This window comes from Triturus cristatus, chromosome 12 (genome assembly GCF_964204655.1).
Source record: "Triturus cristatus chromosome 12, aTriCri1.1, whole genome shotgun sequence".
NCBI lineage: Eukaryota > Metazoa > Chordata > Amphibia > Caudata > Salamandridae > Triturus > Triturus cristatus.
In genome coordinates, this window is record NC_140595.1 from 105,889,552 (window position 1) to 105,910,514 (window position 20,963).

Sequence of the window (20,963 nt, forward strand, 5' to 3'; positions counted from 1 at the left end):
TCTCACAATGACATTCCTCACATTCCTAAAATTCCATGACATTCATGACATTCCATTCCTGACATTACATGACATGACATTCCTGGCATTCTTGACATTCATGACATGACATTCCTGACATTCCAGACATGACATTCCTGACATTCCATGATATTCCTGACACTCCGTTCCTGAAATTCATGACTTGACATTTATGACATTTATGACATTCATGACATTCCACATTACATGCCATTCCTGACATTCCATGACATGACACTCCTGATATTCATGACATGACATTCTTGTCATTCCATTCCATGATATTCATAACATTCCATTCCATGACATGACATTCCTGATCACATTCCTGACATTCATTACGACATTCTTGACATTCATGACATGAAATTCCATTCCATGACATGACATTCATGACATTCTTGACATTAATGACATGACATTCATGACATTCTTGACATTAATGACATGACATTCCTGACATTCATTGTAGGAGAGTAGGACCTGCACTTATGTTGCCCCCACTTTTTTCTGATTTATACACTGGTTTCTGGCTATAATCTGGCTGGGTCCCTGCTAATCAGGGCCCCAGTCTCTCTGTTCTCTCTAAACGACTTGGTGTGCATATTAGATGCACTAGTGATTGGATACAGTGGTACCTTGTGAGCCCCTAGTATGTGGTACCTTAGGTACCTAGGGCATAGGTACTTCACAGGCCTACCAGGGGCTGCAGCATGTATTGTGTCTCCCCTGGGAAGCAGACTCAATCTGACACGACAGGCCTGCTACTGCAGCCTGGGTGAGGTAGTGTTAGCACTCCTCACTGAGGTATAGGTTTCTATATCTCACCATACACACACATATAAACCTATCAGCCACCCCTATTGCAGGCCCTATCAATCCTGAGGGCAGGGTGCTTGGTTTGCAATGTGAGGGGGTGCCTCTGCATGAGCAGGACCCCTCTGCAGCTGACAGAGTCTATTCTCTGTGGCTGTTTGTGGATGCAGTTAAACCATATACTCTTAAGTGCATTAAAATGCTAACTTTGGAATGACTGCATCAAAATATGTCGTGTTTGGTGTCAAACAACTTGGAATCATACCTCCACATCAGTCCATGATGTGGGAATATGATCCCACCCTTCTAGAGGGGACGACATGTGCCTACTGTGGTACCACGGTAGAAATCTGAAAGAGCCTTGGCATCACAAAATGGATGCCACCAGCACAGACACTGGGCTGCCCTCCTGCTGCTGACTGAAACTCGCAGTGGAGGAAGCCCAACAATAGGCATCCTGTCACAGGGAGGTGTCACCACCTTCCAGACAGCATTTAGTGTGTTGGAGCTGGGTGGGTGCACTTCTAGAGTGCTTTGAAGTCCTGCACTGGGGGAGCAGTAGGCTCCTCTGTGCATATGCCAGCTCAATCCGGTTCAGGGGCTACCTGTCCCTGCTCTGGCACAAAACTGGACAAAGGGAAGTGGGTGTAACCACCCCCTACCCTGACCCTCCCAGAGGAGTGGTCATAGAGCTAGTCCCACCCCTATCTTCAGTATAAGATAGCAAACCTTGCCATTGCAAAGTAGATAACCCTGGACGACGCTCTACAAAGAAAAATCTTGGCCCTTCAATGTTCCACTACCTTTGGAAGACAGAAGAATCTCCCTTGGAGTCAAGGAGTGACTCCCCTGCTTGGTAGGCACCAGAAACTCTAATCAACGGTCGCAACTTTTCCCGGTACCGCCGGAGTTCGAAGTCCCTGCAGCCCTGAAAGTAGATTTACTGACTTCTCGACGGCCATTGTGAGTCCCCAGCAGAGCTGAGGTGAGTGAACCCGACGAGTGACGAGGAACAGCAATACCCGGGAACCGTGCACTATTGTCAAGTGCAACCCCTCCACGACATTCTATGAACTTGTGCATTGGACCACTTGTGGCCCAAGCTTCCAGCAGGTATTGCACTGAAAATCAGAGGCCTACCCCATCTCGAGTGACCGTGGGCTCCTGTGAAGCATTTCCTCAAGAGACGTCTTCGCGATCCCTTGCCCGTTGGCTTGTGGATCCCCCAAAGTCTTTCTTATCAACTCAAAGGACTCCCCTGATTGCTCCAGGCCTGCCCTCACTCACTCTTGCTGGGTGAGTCCCTCAGACCTTGCTGGTTTGCAATGCTGACTTCCTTTGATTTCCACAAGACTTGCTGTTGCCAAGGCTTGTTGGCTCCAATCCGGTTGCCAACACCTCAGTAAGCTGCAGACCTTGTGGGACACTCCGAATCCAGCTGCTGGTCATCGTCGATCCTTCCTGGACCTCGTGAACGAAGAGTCAATACACCCTTGATCACCTGAAATCACCCAGCTTCCGTGGGCAACCACCTTCCTGGCCCCTGGTCACTGGCAAGTGATTGTGAACACTGTCCCTTCAATTTTTAGGTCATCTGCATCTAGAATCCACCCTTGGATTCCACCGGACACTTCTTCAGTCGACGCAAGCAGCAAATCTTCTTTGGTCTCCATAGAAAACAGCGACGCGACCCGACACCAAAAGACACCTATGCACCCGGCTTCCCTGGGTGAGGTAACTCGTGCACTCCAGTGCCCTAGTGTGTGTTGGCCCTCGAATTACTTACCTTGTATGTGGCTTGCTTGTAGACTTCCTCGAAGTACCCTAAAACTTTAAAAATCAAACCGCGACTTGCTCCATTGACATCAATACACACTGCATGCGTCTCCCGTGGGTCTGTTACTTACCTGCTTTCACTGCAGCAGTGAAGCCACAGCGATTCTACAGGCCCTAGTTCTTGCCATTTTGCAAGTCGACTTTCTTAACCCATTTTTTTAGTATATGGTCTTGTACGCCCCTAGGGCCCCAGTCATATTTGTGCTTAACTTATTGTGAAACATTGATATTTGAATGTGTTCCTGGCTTCTAATCTCATAAAGAGATTAGTAGAGTGTGTCTAGAAATAAATACATATATATTTGATATATATACCTGTGTGGTGTCCTTTCATTTGGTAATTCAAGAGATTATAAGGTAAAACAAGCTGCTTTACATTCCTCAGAGACTTAGCCTGAAGGCTGCTCTCCACAGCTACCACTAGGATAGCTTTCTTTAAAAGGTTGTCTTAAACCTATCTACCATAAGAGTCGAATTGGACTGGTGCAAGGTGGCCACTATAACTAGTGACCAGCTTATGCCAGGCCAACTTCTCACATTCATGACATTCCATGATATTCTATTCCATGACATTCATGACATGACATTCCATTCCATGACATCCATGACATTCATGACATGACATTCCATTCCATGACATTCCATTCCATGACATCCATGACATTCATGACATGGCATTCTATTACCTTCCTGACATGACATTCCACGACACGACACTCCATTCCACTACACTCCATTCCATTACATTCCACGACACTCCACGACACGACACTCTAAGACATGACACTCTAAGACACTCCACTTCACTTCACTTTTTACCACACCGCTTTACTTCACTCTACGCCAGATTTGTACCGAATCGCGATTTGGTAAATGCAAAATGCTATGTAGGTAGGAATCGCAAAATATTTAGCGATTCCTTAATATTACCTAATAGTGATCAGGTAAATACTGAATCGCTATTAGGTAATATGACTCCATTCGTTCCTATGGGCCAAAAGGTCCATAGTTGCGGATGGCTTTGGATTTGCTAATTTCCGATTACTTAATTGGTAATCGCAAATTAGTGAATGAAAACAAAGCCAATGGTGCCCAGGGGCATGAACCCCCCCCCCCCGAAGCACCTTCAAAATTCAAATTGTGCACATGTGAAGCGCACACATGCTCTAAGGGCATGTGTGCGCAGCATGGCACTTTGAATGAAGCATTTTTTTTAAATTCCTATGGTTACCATCAACTTGAAGTTGATGGTAATTAGCATTTCCTAAATTCACAGTTTGCATTTAGGAAAGGCTTCTTGCATATGCATTAGGGATTTGCAAACTGACAAATTTTGCGATTCACACATGGGCGAATGCAAAATGCTTTAATACATCTGGTCCTATGCCCCTCCACTCTACAGCACTCCACTCTATACCCCTCCACTGAATGACACTCATCCCCCACTGTACAACACTGTACGGCACGCTTCTCCAATCTACGTATCTCCCTCTATGCCACTTCATGCAACTTTACTCTATGCCATTCCACCACTCTCCACTTCACTCATTCCACTCTCCACCACACCACTCTCCACTTCACTCATTCCACTCTCCACCCCACCACTCTCCACCCCACTCATTCCACTCTGTACCCCACCACTCCACCCCACTCATTCCACTCTCCACCCCACCACTCTCCACCCCACTCATTCCACTCTCCACCCCTCTGCTCTAATCCACTCTCCACCCCTCTGCTCTAATCCACTCTCCACCCCACCACTCTCCACCCCTCTGCTCTGATCCACTCTCCACCCCTTTGCTCTAGTCCACTCTCCACCCCTCAGCTGTAATCCACTCTCCACCTCTCTGCTCTAATCCACTCTACACCCCTCTTCTCTAATCCACTCTACAACACTCTGCTCTAATCCACTCTCCACTCCTCTGCTCTAATCCCCTCTCCACCCCTCTGCTCTAATCCCCTCTCCACCCCTCTGCTCTAATCCACTCTCCACCCCTCTGCTCTGATCCACTCTCCACCACTCTGCTCTAATCCACTGGACAACACTCTGCTCTAATCCACTCTACAACACTCTGTTCTAATCCATTCTGCTCCACTCTGCTCAAATCCACCCTGCTCTAATCCACTCTGCTCCAATCCAATCCACTATACAACACTCTGCTCTAATCCACTCCGCTCCACTCTGCTCTAATCAACTCTGCTCTAATCCACTCTGCTCTAATCCAGTCTACAACACTCTACTCTAATCCACTCTCCACCCCTTTGCTCTAATCCCCTCTCCACCCCTCTGCTCTAATCCACTCTACACCCCTCTTCTCTAATCCACTCTACAACACTCTGCTCTAATCCACTCTCCACCCCTCTGCTTTAATCCCCTCTCCACCCCTCTGCTCAAATCCCCTCTCCATCCCTCTGCTCTAATCCCCTCTCCACCCCTCTGCTCTAATCCTCTCTCCACCCCTCTGCTCTAATCCACTCTACAACACTCTGCTCTAATCCACTCTGCTCCACTCTGCTCTAATCCACTCTGCTCTACTCTGCTCCACTCTGCTCTGCTCCACTCTGCATCACTCTGCTCTAATCCACTCTGCTCCAATCCACTCTACAGCACAATGCTCTAATCCACTCCACTCTGCTCTAATCCACTCTGCTCTAATCCACTCTACAACACTCTGCTCTAATCCACACTCCACCCCGCCGCTCTAATCCCCTCTCCACCCCTCTGCTCTAATCCCCTCTCCACCCCTCTGCTCTAATCCCCTCTCCACCCCTCTGCTCTAATCCACTCTACTCCACTCTGCTCTAATCCACTCTGCTCTAATCCACTCTGCTCTAATCCACTCTCTTCTAATCCACTCTGCTCTAATCCATCCTGCTCCAATCCACTCTACAACACTCTGCTCTAATCCACTCTACAACACCCTGCTCTAATCCACTCTGCTCCACTCTGCTCTAATCCACTCTGCTGCACTCTGCTTTAATCCACCCTGCTCTAATCCACTCTGGTCCACTCTGCTCTAATCCACTCTGCTCCAATCCACTCTACAACACTCTGCTCTAATCCACTACGCTCCACTCTGCTCTAATCCACTCTGCTCTAATCCACTCTGCTCTAATCCACTCTACAACACTCTGCTCTAATCCTCTCAGCTCCACTCTGCTCTAATCCACTCCGCTCTAATCCATTCTGCTCTAATCCACTCTACAACACTCTGCTCTACTCTACTCCACTCCACTCCACAACACTCCACAACACTCCACAACACTCCACTCCACAACACTCCACTGCACTCCACTCCACTCTACAACACTCCACTCCACTCCACCACCCTTTACTTCACTGTATTCCACTCCACTCTATGACACGCCACGCCACGCCACTAATGTTTAGCCATGCTCAACAGCAGTCACACTGGTGTACAAGATGTCTAAAACACATTGGTAAACACAATAGCTCTTGCATAGGCGAGACCTATTGGCTTTGCCAGTGCTTGGTATGATTGTTCTTCATCCACCCTTGGGAATGTTGACAAACTGTTTTAATTTGGTAAGCTTTAGGAACCAATTTCACTCCACTTCACTCATTCCACTCTCCACCCCACCACTCTCCACCCCACTCATTCCACTCTCTACCCCACCACTCTCCACCCCACTCATTCCACTCTCCACCCAACCACTCTCCACCCCACTCATTCCACTCTCCACCCCTCTGCTCTAATCCACTCTCCACCCCTCTGCTCTAATCCACTCTCCACCCCACCACTTGCCACCCCTCTGCTCGAATCCACTCTCCACCCCACCACTCTCCACCCCTCTGCTCTAATCCACTCTCCACCCCACCACTCTCCACCCCTCTGCTCTAATCCACTCTGCTCCACTCTGCTCTAATCCACTCTGCTCCACTCTGCTCTAATCCACTCTGCTCCAATCCACTCTACAACACTCTGCTCTAATCCACTCAGCTCCACTCTGCTCTAATCCGCTCTGCTCTAATCCACTCTACAACACTCTGCTCTAATCCTATCTGCTCCACTCTGCTCTAATCCACTCTGCTCGAATCCACTCTACAACACTCTGCTCTAATCCACTCTACAACACTCTGCTCTACTCTACTCCACAACACTCCACTCCAAAACACTCCACTCCACAACACTCCACTCCACAACACTCCACTGCACTCCACTGCACTCCACTCCACTCTACAACACTCCACTCCACTCAACCACCCTTTACTTCACTGTATTCCACTCCACTCTATGACACTCCACGCCACTAACGTTTAGCCATGCTGAACAGCAGTCACGCTGGTGTACAAGATGTCTAAAACACATTGGCAAACACAATAGCTCTTGCATAGGCGAGACCTATTGGCTGTGCCAGTGCTTGTTATGATTGTTCTTCATACACCCTTGGGAATGTCAACAAACTGTTTTAATTAGGTAAACTTTAGGAACCAATTTCACTCCACTTCACTCATTCCACTCTCCATCCCACCACTCTCCCCCCGCTTATTCCACTCTCTACCCCACCATTCCCCACCCCACTCATTCCACTCTCCACCCCATCACTCTCCACCCCACTCATTCCACTCTCCACCCCTCTGCTCTAATCCACTCTCCACACCTCTGCTCTAATCCACTCTACACCCCACCACTCTCCACCCCTCTGCTCTAATCGACTCTCCACCCCACCACTCTCCACCCCTCTGCACTAATCCACTCTCCACCCCTCTGCTCTAGTCCACTCTCCACCCCTCAGCTCTAATCCACTCTCCACCCCTCTGCTCTAATCCACTCTCCACCTCTCTTCTCTAATCCACTCTACAACACTCTGCTCTAATCCACTCTCCACCCCTCTGCTCTAATCCCCTCTCCACCCCTCTGCTCTAATCCCCTCTCCAGCCCTCTGCTCTAATCCCCTCTCCACCCCTCTGCTCTAATCCACTCTACAACACTCTGCTCTAATCCACTCTGCTCTAATCCACTCTGCTCTAATCCACTCTGCTCCAATCCAATCCACTCTTCAACACTCTGCTCTAATCCACTCCACTCCACTCTGCTGTAATCCACTCTGCTCTAATCCACTCTGTCCTAATCCAATCTACAACACTCTACTCTAATCCCCTCTCCACCCCTCTGCTCAAATCCTCTCTCCACCCCTCTGCTCTAATCCCCTCTCCACCCCTCTGCTCTAATCCCCTCTACACCCCTCTGCTCTAATCCACTCTCCTCCCCTCTTCTCTAAACCACTCTGCAACTCTCTGCTCTAATCCACTCTCCACCCCTCTGATCTCATCCCCTATCCACCCCTCTGTATTATCCCCTCTCCACCCCTCTGCTCTAATCCTCTCTCCACCCCTCTGCTCTAATCCACTCTCAACCCCTCTGCCCTAATCCACTGTACTCTAATCCACTCTACAGCAATGTGCTCTAATCCACTCTGCTCCACTCTGCTCTAATCCACTGTGCTCCACTCTGCTCTAATACAGTCTGCTCCACTCTGCTTTAATCCACTGTGCTCCAATCCACTCTACAACACTCTGCTCTAATCCACTCCGCTCCACTCTGCTCTATTCCACTCTGCTCTAATCCACTCTGCTCTAATCCACTCTACAACACTATGCTCTAATCCCCTCTCCAACCCTCTGCTCTAATCCACTCTCCACTCCTCTTCTCTAATCCACTCTACAACACTATGCTCTAATCCACTCTCCACCCCTCTGCTCTAATCCCCTCTCCACCCCTCTGCTCTAATCCTCTCTACACCCCTCTGCTCTAATCCAATCTCCACCCCTCTGCTCTAATCCACTCTACAACACTCTGCTCTAATCCACTCTGCTCCACTCTGCTCTAATCCACCCTGCTCCAATCCACTCTACAACACTCTGCTCTAATCCACTCTGCTCCACTCTGCTCTAATCCACTCTGCTCTAATCCACTCTACAACACTATGCTCTAATCCCCTCTCACCCTTCTGTTCTAATCCACTGTCCACCCCTCTTCTCTAATCCACTCTACAACACTATGCTCTAATCCCCTCTCCACCCCTCTTTTCTAATCCACTCTCCACCCCTCTTCTCTAATCCACTCTACAACACTCTGCTCTAATCCACTCTCCACCCCTCTGCTCTAATCCCCTCTCCACCCCTCTGCTCTAATCCTCTCTCCACCCCTCTGCTCTAATCCACTCTCCACCCTCTGCTTTAATCCACTCTTCTCCACTCTGCTCTAATCCACTCTACAACACTCTGCTCTAATCCACTCTGCTCTAATCCACTCTGCTCCACTCTGCTCTAATCCACTCTTCTCCAATCCACTCTACAACACTCTGCTCTAATCCGTTCTGCTCCACTCTGCTCTAATCCACTCTACAACACACTGCTCTAATCCACTCTACAACACTCTGCTCTACTCCACTCCACAAAACTCCACTCCACAACACTCCACTCCACATCACTCCACTGCACTCCACTGCACTCCACTCCACTGCACTCCACTCTACAACACTCCACTCCACCACCCTTTACTTCACTGTATTCCACTCCACTCTATGAAACTCCACGCCACTAACGTTTAGCCATGCTAAACAGCAGTCACGCTGGTGTACAAGATGACTAAAACACATTGGTAAACACAATAGCTCTTGCATAGGCGAGACCTATTGGCTTTGCCAGTGCTTGTTATGATTGTTCTTCATCCACCCTTGGGAATGTTGACAAACTGTTTTAATTTGGTAAGCTTTAGGAAGTAATTTCACTCCACTTCACTCATTCCACTCTCCACCCCACCACTCTCCACCCCACACATTCCACTCTCTACCCCACCACTCTCCACCCCACTCATTCCTCTCTCCACCCCTCCACTCTCCACCCCACTCATTCCACTCTCCACCCCTCTGCTCTAATCCACTCTCCACCCCTCTGCTCTAATCCACTCTCCACCCCTCTGCTCTAATCCACTCTCCACCCCACCACTCTCCACCCCTCTGCTCTAATCCACTTTGCACCCCACCACTCTCCACCCCTCTGCTCTAATCCACTCTCCACCCCTCCGCTGTAATCCACTCTCCACCTCTCTGCTCTAATCCCCTCTCCACCCCTCTGCTCTAATCCCCTCTCCAGCCCTCTGCTCTAATCCACTCTCCACCCCTCTGCTCTAATCCACTCTCCACCACTCTGCTCTAATCCACTCTACTCCACTCAACTCTAATCCACTCTACAACACTCTGCTCTAATCCTCTCTGCTCTAATCCACTCTGCTCTAATCCACTCTACAACACTCTGCTCTAATCCCCTCTCCACCCCTCTTCTCTTATCCACTCTACAACACTCTGCTCTAATCCACTCTCCACCCCTCTGCTCTAATCCCCTCTCCACCCCTCTGCTCTAATACTCTCTCCACCCCTCTGCTCTAATCAACTCTCCACCCCTCTGCTCTAATCCACTCTACTCCATTCTTCTCTAATCCACTCTACAACACTCTGCTCTAATCCACTCTGCTCCACTCTGCTCTAATCCACTCTGCTCCACTCTGCTCTAATCCACTCTGCTCCAATCCACTCTACAACACTCTGCTCTAATCCACTCCGCTCCACTCTGCTCTAATCCACTCTGCTCTAATCCACTCTACAACACTCAGCTCTAATCCTCTCTGCTACACTCTGCTCTAATCCATTCTACAACACTCTGCTCTACTCCACTCCACAACACTCCACTCCACAACACACCACTGCACTGCACTCCACTGCACTCCACTCCACTCTACAACACTCCACTCCACTCAACCACCCTTTACTTCACTGTATTCCACTCCACTCTATGACACTCCACGTCACTAACGTTTAGCCATGCTAAACAGCAGTTAGCTGGTGTACAAGATGTCTAAAACACATTGGCAAACACAATAGCTCTTGCATAGGCGAGACCTATTGGCTTTGCCAGTGCTTGTTATGATTGTTCTTCATCCACCCTTGGGAATGTCAACAGACTGTTTTAATTTGGTAAACTTTAGGAACCAATTTCACTCCACTTCACTCATTCCACTCTCCACCCCACCACTCTCCACCCCACTCATTCCACTCTCTACCCCACCACTCTCCACCCCACTCATTCCACTCTTAACCCCGCCACTTTCCACCCCACTGATTCCACTCTCCACCCCTCTGCTCTAATCCACTCTCCACCCCTCTGCTCTAATCCACTCCCCACCCCACCACTCTCCACCCCTCTGCTCTAATCGACTCCCCACCCCACCACTCTCCACCCCTCTGCTCTAATTCACTCTCCACCCCTCCGCTCTAATCCACTCTCAACCCCTCTGCTCTAGTCCACTCTCCACCCCTCAGCTGTAATCCACTCTCCACCTCTCTGCTCTAATCCCCTCTCCACACCTCTGCTCTAATCCCCTCTCCAGCCCTCTGCTCTAATCCACTCTCCACCCCTCTGCTCTAATCCACTCTCCACCACTCTGCTCTAATCCACTCTACTCCACTCGGCTCTAATCCACTCTACAACACTCTGCTCTAATCCTCTCTGCTCCACTCTGCTCTAATCCACTCTTCTCTAATCCACTCTGCTCTAATCCACTCTACAACAATCTGCTCTAATCCCCTCTCCACCCCTCTTCTCTAATCCACTCTACAACACTCTGCTCTAATCCACTCTCCACCCCTCTGCTCTAATCCCCTCTCCACCCCTCTGCTCTAATCCTCTCTCCACCCCTCTGCTCTAATCCACTCTCCACCCCTCTGCTCTAATCCACTCTACTCCATTCTGCTCTAATCCACTCTACAACACTCTGCTCTAATCCACTCCGCTCCACTCTGCTCTAATCCACACTGCTCCAATCCACTCTACAACACTCTGCTCTAATCCTCTCTGCTACACTCTGCTCTAATCCACTCTACAACACTCTGCTCTACTCCACTCCACAACACTCCACTCCACAACACTCCACTGCACTCCACTGCACTCCACTCCACTCTACAACACTCCACTCCACTCAACCACCCTTTACTTCAATGTATTCCACTCCACTCTATGACACTCCACGTCACTAACGTTTAGCCATGCTAAACAGCAGTTAGCTGGTGTACAAGATGTCTAAAACACATTGGCAAACACAATAGCTCTTGCATAGGCGAGACCTATTGGCTTTGCCAGTGCTTGTTATGATTGTTCTTCATCCACCCTTGGGAATGTCAACAGACTGTTTTAAGTTGGTAAACTTTAGGAACCAATTTCACTCCACTTCACTCATTCCACTCTCCACCCCACCACTCTCCACCCCACTCATTCCACTCTCTACCCCACCACTCTCCACCCCACTCATTCCACTCTTAACCCCGCCACTCTCCACCCCACTGATTCCGCTCTCCACCCCTCTGCTCTAATCCACTCTCCACCCCTCTGCTCTAATCCACTCCCCACCCCACCACTCTCCACCCCTCTGCTCTAATTCACTCTCCACCCCTCTGCTCTAGTCCACTCTCCACCCCTCAGCTCTAATCCACTCTCCACCCCTCTGCTCTAATCCACTCTCCACCCCTCTGCTCTTGTCCACTCTCCACCCCTCAGCTGTAATCCACTCTCCACCCCTGTGCTCTAATCCCCTCTCCACCCCTCTGCTCTAATCCCCTCTCCAGCCCTCTGCTCTAATCCCCTCTCCAGCCCTCTGCTCTAATCCACTCTCCACCACTCTGCTCTAATCCACTCTACTCCACTTGGCTCTAATCCACTCTACAACACTCTGCTCTAATCCTCTCTGCTCCACTCTGCTCTAATCCACTCTGCTTTAATCCACTCTGCTCTAATCCACTCTACAACACTCTGCTCTAATCCCCTCTCCACCCCTCTTCTCTAATCCACTCTACAACACTCTGCTCTAATCCACTCTCCACCCCTCTGCTCTAATCCCCTCTCCACCCCTCTGCTCTAATCCTCTCTCCACCCCTCTGCTCCAATCCACTCTACTCCACTCTGCTCTAATCCACTCTACAACACTCTGCTCTAATCCACTCTGCTCCACTCTGCTCTAATCCACTCTGCTCCAATCCACTCCAGAACACTCTGCTCTAATCCACTCCGCTCCACTCTGCTTTAATCCACTCTGCTCTAATCCACTCTCCACCCCTCTGCTCTAATCCCCTCTCCACCCCTCTGCTCTAATCCCCTCTCCAGACCTCTGCTCTAATCCCCTCTCCACCCCTGTGCTCTAATCCACTCTACAACACTCTGCTCTAATCCACTCTGCTCTAATCCACTCTGCTCTAATCCACTCTGCTCCAATCCAATCCACTCTTCAACACTCTGCTCTAATCCACTCCGTTCCACTCTGTTGTAATCCACTCTGCTTTAATCCACTCTGCTCTAATCCAATCTACAACACTACTCTAATCCCCTCTCCACCCCTCTGCTCTAATCCCCTCTCCACCCCTCTGCTCTAATCCCCTCTCCACCCCTCTGCTCTAATCCCCTCTACACCCCTCTGCTCTAATCCACTCTCCACCCCTCTTCTCTAAACCACTCTACAACTCTCTGCTCTAATCCACTCTCCACCCCTCTGATCTCATCCCCTATCCACCCCTCTGCTCGTATCCCCTTTCCACCCCTCTGCTCTAATCCTCTCTCCACCCCTCGGCTCTAATCCACTCTCAACCCCTCTGCTCTAATCCACTCTACTCTAATCCACTCTACAACAATGTGCTCTAATCCGCTCTGCTCCACTCTGCTCTAATCCATTCTGCTCCACTCTGCTCTAATACAGTCTGCTCCACTCTGCTTTAATCCACTGTGCTCCAATCCACTCTACAACACTCTGCTCTAATCCACTCCGCTCCACTCCGCTCTATTCCACTCTGCTCTAATCCACTCTGCTCTAATCCACTCTACAACACTATGCTCTAATCCCCTCTCCAACCCTCTGCTCTAATCCACTCTCCACCCCTCTTCTCTAATCCACTCTACAACACTATGCTCTAATCCACTCTCCACCCCTCTGCTCTAATCCCCTCTCCACCCCTCTGCTCTAATCCTCTCTCCACCCCTCTGCTCTAATCCAATCTCCACCCCTCTGCTCTAATCCACTCTACAACACTCTGCTCTAATCCACGCTGCTCCAATCCACTCTACAACACTCTGCTCTAATCCACTCCGCTCCACTCTGCTCTAATCCACTCTGCTCTAATCCACTCCACAACACTATGCTCTAATCCCCTCTCCACCCCTCTGTTCTAATCCACTATCCACCCCTCTTCTCTAATCCACTCTACAACACTATGCTCTAATCCCCTCTCCACCCCTCTGTTCTAATCCACTCTCCACCCCTCTTCTCTAATCCACTGTACACCACTCTGCTCTAATCCACTCTCCACCCCTCTGCTCTAATCCCCTCTCCACCCCTCTGCTCTAATCCACTCTCCACCCCTCTGCTCTAATCCACTCTCCACCCCTCTGCTTTAATCCACTCTACTCCACTCTGCTCTAATCCACTCTACAACACTCTGCTCTAATCCACTCTGCTCCACTCTGTTCTAATCCACTCAGCTCCACTCTGCTCTAATCCACTCTGCTCCAATCCACTCTACAACACTCTGCTCTAATCCACTCCGCTCCACTCTGCTCTAATCCACACTGCTCTAATCCACTCTGCTCTAATCCACTCTACAACACTATGCTCTAATCCGCTCTGCTCCACTCTGCTCTAATCCACCCTGCTCTAATCCACTCTACAACATACTGCTCTAATCCACTCTACAACACTCTGCTCTACTCCACTCCACAAAACTCCACTCCACAACACTCCACTCCACAACACTCCACTGCACTCCACTGCACTCCACTCCACTGCACTCCACTCTACAACACTCCACTCCACTCCACCACCCTTTACTTCACTGTATTCCACTCCACTCTATGAAACTCCACGCCACTAACGTTTAGCCATGCTAAACAGCAGTCACGCTGGTGTACAAGATGTCTAAAACACATTGGCAAACCCAATAGCTCTTGCATAGGCGAGATCTATTGGCTTTGCCAGTGCTTGTTATGATTGTTCTTCATCCACCCTTGGGAATGTCGACAAACTGTTTTAATTTGGTAAGCTTTAGGAACCAATTTCACTCCACTTCACTCATTCCACTCTCCACCCCACCACTCTCCACCCCACACATTCCACTCTCTACCCCACCACTCTCCACCCCACTCATTCCACTCTCCACTCATTCCACTCTCCACCCCTCTGCTCTAATCCACTCTCCACCCCTCTGCTCTAATCCACTCTCCACCCCACCACTCTCCACCCCTCTGCTCTAATCCACTTTGCACCCCACCACTCTCCACCCCTCTGCTCTAATCCCCTCTCCAGCCCTCTGCTCTAATCCCCTCTCCACCCCTCTGCTCTAATCCACTCTCCACCACTCTGCTCTAATCCACTCTACTCCACTCGGCTCTAATCCACTCTACAACACTCTGCTCTAATCCTCTCTGCTCCACTCTGCTCTAATCCACTCTGTTCTAATCCACTCTACAACACTCTGCTCTAATCCCCTCTCCACCCCTCTTCTCTAATCCACTCTACAACACACTGCTCTAATACACTCTCCACCCCTCTGCTCTAACCCCCTCTCCACCCCTCTGCTCTAATCCTCTCTCCACCCCTCTGTTCTAATCCACTCTACTCCACTCTGCTCTAATCTACTCTACAACACTCTGCTCTAATCCACTCTGCTCCACTCTGCTCTAATCCACTCTGCTCCACTCTGCTCCACTCTGCTCTAATCCACTCTGCTCCAATCCACTCTACAACACTCTGCTCTAATCCACTCCGCTCCACTCTGCTCTAATCCACTCTGCTCTAATCCACTCTACAACACTTTGCTCTACTCCACTCCACTCCACAACACTCCACTCCACAACACTCCACTCCACAACACTCCACTGCACTCCACTGCACTCCACTCCACTCTACAACACTCCAGTCCACTCAACCACCCTTTACTTCACTGTATTCCACTCCACTCTATGACACTCCACGTCACTAACGTTTAGCCATGCTAACCAGCAGTTAGCTGGTGTACAAGATGTCTAAAACACATTGGCAAACACAATAGCTCTTGCATAGGCGAGACCTATTGGCTTTGCCAGTGCTTGTTATGATTGTTCTTCATCCACCCTAGGGAATGTCAACAGACTGTTTTAATTTGGTAAACTTTAGGAACCAATTTCACTCCACTTCACTCATTCCACTCTCCACCCCACCACTCTCCACCCCACTCATTCCACTCTCTACCCCACCACTCTCCACCCCACTCATTCCACTCTTAACCCCACCACTCTCCACCCCACTGATTCCACTCTCCACCCCTCTGCTCTAATCCACTCTCCACCCCTCTGCTCTAATCCACTCTCCACCCCACCACTCTCCACCCCTCTGCTCTAATCGACTCCCCACCCCACCACTCTCCACCCCTCTGCTCTAATCCACTCTCCACCCCTCTGCTCTAATCCACTCTCCACCCCTCTGCTCTAGTCCACTCTCCACCCCTCAGCTGTAATCCACTCTCCACCCCTTTGCTCTAATCCCCTCTCCACCCCTCTGCTCTAATCCCCTCTCCAGCCCTCTGCTCTAATCCCCTCTCCACCCCTCTGCTCTAATCCACTCTCCACCACTCTGCTCAAATACACTCTACTCCACTTGGCTCTAATCCACTCTACAACACTCTGCTCTAATCCTCTCTGCTCCACTCAGCTCTAATCCACTCTGCTTTAATCCACTCTGCTCTAATCCACTCTACAACACTCTGCTCTAATCCCCTCTCCACCCCTCTTCTCTAATCCACTCTACAACACTCTGCTCTAATCCACTCTCCACCCCTCTGCTCTAATCCCCTCTCCACCCCTCTGCTCTAATCCACTCTCCACCCCTCTGCTCCAATCCACTCTACTCCACTCTGCTCTAATCCACTCTACAACACTCTGCTCTAATCCACTCTGCTCCACTCTGCTCTAATCCACTCTGCTCTAATCCACTCTGCTCCAATCCACTCTACAACACTCTGCTCTAATCCACTCCGCTCCACTCTGCTCTAATCCACTCTACAACACTCTGCTCTAATCCTCTCTGCTCCACTCTGCTCTAATCCAGCCTGCTCTAATCCACTCTACTCCACTCTGCTCTAATCCACTCTACAACACTCTGCTCTAATCCACTCTGCTCTAATCCACTCTGCTCCACTCTGCTCCAATCCACCCTGCTCCAATCCACTCTACAACACTCTGCTCTAATCCACTCCGCTCCACTCTGCTCTAATCCACTCTGCTCTAATCCACTCTACAACACTCTGCTCTAATCCTCTCTGCTACACTCTGCTCTAATCCACTCTACAACACTTTGCTCTACTCCACTCCACAACACTCCACTCCACAACACTCCACTCAACAACACTCCACTGCACTCCACTCCACTCTACAACACTTCACTCCACTCAACCACCCTTTACTTCACTGTATTCCACTCCACTCTATGACACTCCACGTCACTAACGTTTAGCCATGCTAACCAGCAGTTAGCTGGTGTACAAGATGTCTAAAACACATTGGCAAACACAATAGCTCTTGCATAGGCGAGACCTATTGGCTTTGCCAGTGCTTGTTATGATTGTTCTTTATCCACCCTTGGGAATGTCAACAGACTGTTTTAATTTGGTAAACTTTAGGAACCAATTTCACTCCACTTCACTCATTCCACTCTCCACCCCACCACTCTCCACCCCACTCATTCCACTCTCTACCCCACCACTCTCCACCCCACTCATTCCACTCTTAACCCCACCACTCTCCACCCCACTGATTCCACTCTCCACCCCTCTGCTCTAATCCACTCTCCACCCCTCTGCTCTAATCCACTCTCCACCCCACCACTCTCCACCCCTCTGCTCTAATCGACTCCCCACCCCACCACTCTCCACCCCTCTGCTCTAATTCACTCTCCACCCCTCTGCTCTAGTCCACTCTCCAACCCTCAGCTCTAATCCACTCTCCACCCCTCTGCTCTAATCCACTCTCCACCCCTCTGCTCTAGTCCACTCTCCACCCCTCAGCTGTAATCCACTCTCCACCCCTCTGCTCTAATCCCCTCTCCACCCCTCTGCTCTAATCCCCTCTCCAGCCCTCTGCTTTAATCCCCTCTCCACCCCTCTGCTCTAATCCACTCTCCACCACTCTGCTCTAATCCACTCTACTCCACTTGGCTCTAATCCACTCTACAACACTCTGCTCTAATCCTCTCTGCTCCACTCTGCTCTAATCCACTCTGCTTTAATCCACTCTGCTCTAATCCACTCTACAACACTCTGCTCTAATCCCCTCTCCACCCCTCTTCTCTAATCCACTCTACAACACTCTGCTCTAATCCACTCTCCACCCCTCTGCTCTAATCCCCTCTCCACCCCTCTGCTCTAATCCACTCTCCACCCCTCTGCTCCAATCCACTCTACTCCACTCTGCTCTAATCCACTCTGCTCCACCCTGCTCTAATCCACTCTGCTCTAATCCACTCTGCTCCAATCCACTCTACAACACTCTGCTCTAATCCACTCTGCTCCACTCTGCTCTAATCCACTCTACAACACTCTGCTCTAATCCTCTCTGCTCCACTCTGCTCTAATCCACCCTGCTCTAATCCACTCTACAACACCCTGCTCTAATCCACTCTACAACACCCTGCTCTAATCCACTCTACAACACTCTGCTCTAGTCCACTCCACAACACTGCACTCCACAACACTCCACTCCACAACACTCCACTGCACTCCACTGCACTCCACTCCACTCTACAACACTCCACTCCACTCAACCACCCTTTACTTCACTGTATTCCACTCCACTCTATGACACTCCACACCACTAACATTTAGCCATGCTAAACAGCAGTCACGCTGGTGTACAAGATGTCTAAAACACATTGGCAAACCCAATAGCTCTTGCATAGGCCAGACCTATTGGCTTTGCCAGTGCTTGTTATGATTGTTCTTCATCCACCCTTGGGAATGTCAAAAAACTGTTTTAATTTGGTAAACTTTAGGAACCAATTTTAAATTAAGCAGTTCAAATGTTTTAAATGCACTAACATATTATGGCAATATTTGCATATATCTTTTAAGAAGTTGCTTCAGTTCACTGCTTGTGAGAATGTTACCCTTATTGCAATACAATGCTAGTAACGCATTCATCTAGCCATCATCTAAAAGAACATATTCATGGTGCAAATTAATATTTAAACAAAGGCAAAGTAATATACAGATCCTGAATTTCTGATACAAGCATTAAAATGCAACAATAGGCATTGATGCCTTAAGGTTACTTGCCAAAAACCATCTATTCATTTTAAATTGTATTGCATATTATTGCAGCATCATTGTTTATTTGCAGATAGGTATCAAATGGCATTAGTGACCCAAATTGCTTATAGCAGTCTATAGAAGGCCACTAATAATTTATAGAACCAAAAAGTTTAAAATCAATAGAGAAAAGGGTAATTTGAATGGAAAATATTTGGAAAAACCCAGGGTTATGCAGCTTTTACTTTGGTATGTCTGTCCTTTCTGCTGCTAGTTTCTGTTTCTGGTGAGGAAAGTGTTTTTAAGACTGCAGTGCCGCCTCCTATCTACAGGGGCAGAGCTGAGCAAAAATATAAACACACTTCATGAGACACAGGTCCCCACAAGGCAATTATTTAAAAAGTTTCAAAAATCGACACAGATGTTCCTGGAGTCATGCTTTTATCATTTAGAAGACATTGCCTTGTGAGAACCTGGGTTCAGGTCCACACAGTGCAATCAAGTCCCCACAGCGTGAGTGTGTTATCACACCCAAGTCCCCACAAGGATAGTAAGACACACACACACACACACACACACACAGACACTCACTCAGTAGAAGGCGTGTGGTGAATTGGAGGGCGTTTTTTTGCGTGGAAGGCTAAGAGGAAATATATATATATATAGATGGTGGGAAGTAGGTTGGTGAGGAATCTGCAGATAGATACTGTATCCACCAGAAAAGGCATTATCAAAGGTAAGTCGCTTGTTCTTCTGATAAATACACCCACTTGTAGAATTCTCACCTTTTTCATAGATACCTAAAGCCATCCTGCTACCGGAAGTGGGTGCATGTCTGTTTATACAAAAACAATCCCGCAGAACAGACTTGAAGTGTCCATCCCTTCTCACTTCAGAATCTAAGCAATAATGTTCAGCAAAAGTGTGAAGGAAAGACCAGGTCACTCTTTACAGGTAATGATTACTAGTACACTGTTAGAAAGAGCGGAACTAGATGACTTTGCTCTAGTAGAACGGCCATGAATACCTTCGGGAGGTTTCTTGTGTGCCATGGCATAGCAGATCTTGATGCAAAGGATAATCCATCTGGAGATAGTTGGCTTGTGGATTGCTTGCATTTTATTTTTGCAATGTAATCTATGAAGAGTTGATGTCCAGTCCGAACTCTCGAGCTCTGTCTATGTAGAAGCTTACAAGTTCTCTTGGGGTTGAGGCGATTAAGTTTTCCCCCCTATTTAGTAGAGTGGGAAGGAGGATAAAACATGGAGAGAGTCATAGACTGACCTAAGTGGAATGGAGTAACCACCTCTTGTAGGAAAGCAGCTGTGATTCTCATCACCAACTTGTCAAGGGAAAAGGAGGTGAATGGAGGTTTCACACTTGAGGTTTGGAGTTCACCAACTCTTCTGGCTGAAGTAACTGCCACTAAGAAAATCCTCTTGCAAGTGTGCAACCATAAGGGGCAGCTGTGCAGAGGCTCAAATGATGAACACATAGGAAATGTGAGGAGTAAGTTCAGGTCCCACTGGTCCTGATGCAAGGGATGAAGGATGCTGAAGATGCTTTAAGGATGCTGTGAATTCAACAGGGGTCTTCGTGCAAAGATTTCTCGTCCACAAAGGTGATGAGGAGATCCTGGTTGCAGGGTCGACATCCCCATGTTTAATTCAGTTTTTCCACTTTTATCATGGCTCTATGTTCGTTTTGTTATGTTTTTCCATTAAATGTAAAACACAAATAACTAAACAAGTATGTACACAAAAAATTATTCTTTTCAGAACCAATTTAAAGGGTTTATAAAAAAGGATAAAAATATATCTTTCTTGTTTTGTATGTGAGCGAGAGCGAGTGAATGTGTTAAAGTGAGTCAGCGGGAGTGTGACAGAGTGTGAATGTGAGTGAGTGAAAGTGAAGACAGGTGAGCGATTAAGTGGGATTATACGCAGGGAGTATTG